The following is a 6,076-nucleotide window of genomic DNA, read 5'->3' on the forward strand; positions in this document are numbered from 1 at the left end:
GCCCATGTGTTTAGGCTTGGTCCTGGGCTTGACGCTGTTGGGAGATGATGGGGCCTAGTGGAAGGAGTCTTGCCCCCTCTATTCTAGAGGTGAGCTGGTTGCCCCAGCCCACAGGCCCCTTATAATGTGTTACCCCCACCATAGGCCAAAAATTAATTAGCCTCCTGGTAGCAAATGAAACCTCAAAACCATAAGCCAAGCTTAATCTTTCCTTGTTTTTAGTTTGACTTTTGCCATAGTAACAGGAAACTAACACATTAGGCAATATAATTTTACACTGTCGTGATTCCAGTTCTTATACATCTGCTAGTATTTATGTTCGGTTAGGAAATCTGCTTCATAAGATGCCAGTATTTGGAGAATCTGCAAGTTGGAGGAGAGGTTGAGGCATGCATCGCCTCGCCTACTTCTTCAGACCAAAGTGTACCACACCAGCCCTGCAGAGCCTCCACCTTCAGCACAGCTAGGTATCAGTGCACAGATGGCTCCACTCCACTGAGTCTGTGATGATGCAAGGAGACCTTCAATACCCACCCACCCCCAGCTCCAGCATGGCTATCTATGAGGATAACTGCTTCTGAGATTGCTTCAAGGTCTGGAGAGCCAAACTTTCAGATATGTCTAGATTCCAGGGGGCAGGGCTACCAACTTACAGGATTTAGGAGGGTGGTGAATACATACTTTAGATAGTATATGTCTATGCATTTGAAGTGCTTATGACCCCAAATGTTTTTATTTTGTAACAGAACACAGGATGGGCTCCCTTGACATCCAGCTGCTTGAAGACTTTTATATGTACATCTTGGATGTCAAAAGATGTTTTGGGGGCTGGGAGTTTGGCCTAGTGGTAGAGTGCTTCCCTAGCAAGCATGAAGACCCAGGTTCGATTCCTCCGTACTACATACATAGGAAAAAGAAAAGTCAGAAGTGGTTCTGAGGCTTAAGTGGTAGAGCTCTAGTCTCGAGAAAATCCAAGGACAAACAAAGTTCAGGCCCTGAGCTCAAGCCCAGGACTGGAAAAAAAAAATGTTTTGATGGAAAACATTAAAGCAACTAAAAAGGAAAAGAAGATTCCATTCTAATGCAGGGGTAGACATAAAGCTCAATGATAGAGCACTGGCCTAGCATGCACAAGGTCTTGGGTTTGATGTCCAAGCACCACAAAGTAGCGATTGCAAAACCCCACATTGAAACAGCAGCGAATTCTCATTACCCACTGAATTCTTTTGCTCATCCTATTGTCACAAAGGACTTCTACACAGAGGCAATGAGAACACACCTATCCCTTTTGAAGGCCACAGAAAGAAACAGTGACATGATGACTGTTAGAACAGAATTCGTGGGTCAAGGGCTTAATCAGTGACATTTGGACACTAAGCATTAGACCCTGTACCCAGGTCTGCATGTCCACCAAGTAATGGCACAGCTTAGCATCAAAGATGCATGCAGAAGGTCCAAAGGTAAGCCTTATTCATCATCTCAAAATTCTCCCTTCACAGTCTCCATTTTAGGTCTAGATAAAAGTGGTATCCAAGGAACAAACAGAACTGAGGACCAAAGTCAAGTTCCAAGTTTCCTGCTGGATCCTTCAACAGTCTTCCAGCCTTCATATCCTGAATTTAAACTATTTCTTTCTATGCTAGTACCAGGACTTGAACATAGCGCCTGGGTGATATTCCTTAGCATTTTGCTCAAGGATGGTGCTCTACCACCTAAGCCACAGCTCCAGCTTTATGTTGGTTAATTGGAGGTAACAGCCTCACAGGCTTTTCTACCTTGGGTGGCTTTGAACCTCCATCATCAGAACTCAGCTTCCTAAGTAAGCAGCTAGAATTACAAGCATGAGCCACTGGCTCTTATAAACTTAAACGTTCTTGATTTGTGCTTTCAGTTGTATTGCTCAGGTGTACCATTTTGATATAGAACCAATTATGTGTCCCAGGATAGCATTGTAAAGTGCTTGAACAGAGTTTTTAAAGAACACTGTGTGGGGCTTAGAATGTGGCTCAGTGGTAGAATGCTTGCCTAGCATGCATGAAGCCCTGGGTTTGATTCCTCAGCATCACATAGATAGAAAAAGCTGGAAGTGGTGCTGTGGCTTAAGTGGTAGAGCACTAGCCTTGAGCAAAAGAAGCTCAGGGACAGTGCCCATACCCTGAGTTCAAGCCTCAGGTCCGGCACCAACAAAAGAAAAAGAAAGAAAGGAAGAAAGAAAGAAAGAAAGAAGGAAGGAAGGAAGGAAGGAAGGAAGGAAGGAAGGAAGGAAGGAAGGAAAGAAAGAAAGAAGGAAAGAACACTATGTGTTATCTATCTATCAACCAGCCAGCCCCAGCAGTCAGCCCTGCTTAGGGAATGAAGGGTAACTTCTATCCCTGGAGGGAATAAAAGGCCTTGCTTTCAACGCAAGAGGACAACACTGGTGACAGATAAGCTGCAGAACCACAGTCTTCTACTCCCGACTCTCCCACCTGCCCCATCCCACCAAGAAGCAAGCCCATTCCTCTCATCAGGGTAGTCAGGGCCACAACAGGAATGTGTACTGAAGTCATTTCTTTTTCACAATTAAAGAACTGAGTTGGCCAGTCTTGGTGAGGCATACCTATAATCCTAGCACTCAGGAGGCAAGAAGATTTCTAGGTTTAAGTCTAGCGTAGGACACATTAAACACAAAGTAAGACCTTGTCTCAAAAAAAGAAAACAACTGAAGACTGATGTAAATGGCATGCCCTTAGATATATGTGGGCATTTAGAATTTTGGCCTTGTAGAACTATTTGCCTGTTCTTTTTTTTTTTTTCCCACATACTTTTTATTGTAATTAATAGAAGGGTTACATGATACTTGCCAGATAGAAGGTGCATTAATTCACATACATTGAATCCCTTCCACCTATCTTGGTCCCCATTTCCCTCCCCCCCACCCTCACCCCTCATCTTGTTTTCCCCCCTTCCCTATCCAATTTCAAATAACCAAATACAAATATATCCGATATATCAGGTAACAAAGTGAGATACTGTAACAATATGAGATAACCAAGGGACAACAAAAGAGATGAGAGATAAGAACAGCACAGGAGGAATTTCAATACCAAACTTTAGACTCTATTACAGAGTTATAATTATCAAAACAGCTTGGTACTGGCACAAGAACAGGCCTGAAGACCAATGGAATAGAACTGAAGACCCAGATATTAAACCACAGACCTATGGCCACCTAATCTTTGACAAGGGAGCCCAAAAAATAGAATGGAAGAAAGATAGCCTCTTCAACAAGTGGTGCTGGCAGAACTGGTTAAGCACCTGCAGAAAACTAAAGTTGGATTCTTCTTTGTCACCCTGCACTAGAATTAACTCCAAATGGATCAAAGACCTGGAGGTAAAAGCTGACACACTGAAAACTTTACAAGGAATAGGAGATACACTAGACCTCCTTGGCACAGGTCAAAACTTCCTTAATAAGGGCCATGAAACACAACAAATCAGAGAAAGGCTGGATAAGTGGGACTGCATTAAACTGCAGAGCTTTTGTATGACAAAGGACATAGCTAGTAAATTAATTAGGAAGCCTACAGAATGGGAGAAGATCTTCACCAACCGCACAACTGATAAAGGCCTCATATCTAAAACATATCAACAGCTCAAAAAATGGAATCACTCCAAAACTAATCTCCAAAGTAACAACCATCTCATTAAAATATGGGCCAAAGACTTAAGAGTCTTCTCTGAAGAAGAAACAAAAATGGCCTATAGACACATGAAGAAATGCTCAACATCTCTGGTCATAAAAGAAATGCAAATCAAAACAACTCTAAGATTCCACCTCACTCCAGTTAGAATGGCCAGGATCAAGAAAACTAATAACAACAGATGCTGGAGGGGATGTGGCCAGGAGGGATCACTACTACACTGTTGGTGGGAGTGCAAACTCGTTCAACCACTATGGAAAGCAGTATGGCAGTTCCTCAAAAGACTAAACATAGAACTCTCCTATGACCCAGCAATTCCACTACTTGGCATTTACCCAATCATCCAGAAACAAGGGCATACTAAATCCACCAGCACAACAATGTTCATTGCAGCATTATTCACCATAGCAAAGATATGGAATCAACCTAGATGTCCCTCAGTTGATGAGTGGATCAACAAGTTGTGGTATTTGTACACAATGGAATTCTATGCTGCTGTCAGAAAGAATGACATTGCCCCATTTGTTAGGAAATGGAAAGACTTAGAAAAAATCATATTAAGTGAAGTAAGCCAGACTCAAAGGAACATAGGCTCAATGGTTTCCCTCATTTGTCATAATCAGTAGAAACCTTGGGCTCTACTAACAGAGATTTGCAGTAGAGCAAAACCTTGATACAAAAGGCCATACAGTAGGACGCTAAATGAAAGGATCTCTAGGATATAGAAACATAAGCCATATAATGAATGATTGCCTGTTCTTCTTAAGTAGAACTTGCACCTAGGTCTCCTAACTTCAAGACACATATACCACACGGTATATAGTTCACTCCAGAGTGAACCATATGTACTCACTGAAGAAAATTAAAGCTATATAGTTTTCCCCAGGCCTTTTCTAGACTTCTCCCAGAACAGTAGCTTTTCACTCTCTTGCTGTTATTTCTCCCAGGCCAGGCTTTCCAGAAGCCCTTCCTCCTTCTACCTGGCTGGACTTCCATTCCTCAAGCTTCCTCGAGCTATCCTCCCTAAGGGTCCTCCTCACCCTACCAGTTCTCTGAGCCTAGAATGAGGCCCCTGAAGACTGGATCTCACACTGTACCTATCACTATGGCAACAAGTGGTTCTAGCTCTGAGACTCATATCCCTCATCAGTAAAATGAGTGATGGGCTCACCAGATGATCTCTGCCTTCTCCAATGCTCAGTCCACAACCACAGCTCTCAAAGGTTAGGCCAAGGTTTTCCATGGCTAAAATGGGTTGAAGATTTTCTTTCAGAACTTGCAAATGGAGTAACAGGTAGAATTTCCTCTACTGTAAAATTTCCTTTAGATGTTTCTTAGTTCACACTATATTCTGAACTCAAATACTCAGTAAGGTAAAAGTTGTACACTTAGAGATTAGCATTTGAAGGGATTCTCAAAGAAAACTCAAACTAAAGCCTTCATGTTTCTCTGCTTGAAAAGCTTGACAAAAGCTTGTATAAAAAGCATATTTAATTTTAAAAGAAGAAAGGAGGGTGGAACCCCACTCAAGACGGTATCCAATGTGACTTCCTGCTGTGGCCTGCACAGGATGCCTGTGAGGCACACAACTATGCAGGCAGCACCACTGCAGGGTGAGAGGTAATGCCCTCAAGTTCACCATGTGTATGTTGTTAGATGTATAGAATTGCAGTGTGACCCACCCATCACTGATAAAAGATCAGCTACATTATTATCTCTGTGGCCTGGCCAGAGCTTATGCATTTAAGGAGTTCCCAGTGGCTTGTACACTCTCTAATGATTGGAGACTCACTTGTCATGGCCTCTTATCACTCCTTTCTCTGGGACTACCAAAAATCATGCCTGTATGAATCACATCCCCACCAACAGCCAGGTCTCCTTGACTGACCCAGGCATTCTCTAGTAGCCTAGAACACATCCTGGAAAGGGCTGATGAATGGAGCAGCAACGCTTAAAACATTTTATTAAATATTTATAAATCTGAATATATTGCTACTAAAAACTCTAAAAAGGTAACAAGGGATAGTTTTTTTTTGTTTTTTGCTTTTTTTGCAAGTCCTAGGCTTGAGCTCAGGGCCTGAGCACTGTCCTTGGACTTTCTCAAGGCTAGAGCTCTACCACTTGAGCCTCAGCACCACTTCTGGCTTTTTTCTATGTATGTGGTACCGAGGAATTGAACCCGGGTCTTCATGCATGCTAGGCAAGCACTTTAACCACTAGGCCAAACTCCCGGCCCCACAAGGGATAGTTTTAACAAAAATATTTTGCAAGGAAGTACCTTTGTAGCACCTAAAACAGCTTTGCTGGTGAACATTCTGAAAATGTGGAAAAGGTCTCAAGAGTTTAACAAGTTTGTTAAACATAAAGAACAGATTTAACATTCTATCATATTT

Source organism: Megascapheus bottae, chromosome 12 (assembly GCF_031878675.1).
Source record: "Megascapheus bottae isolate mThoBot1 chromosome 12, mThoBot2.hap1, whole genome shotgun sequence".
Classification (NCBI taxonomy): Eukaryota; Metazoa; Chordata; class Mammalia; order Rodentia; family Geomyidae; genus Megascapheus; species Megascapheus bottae.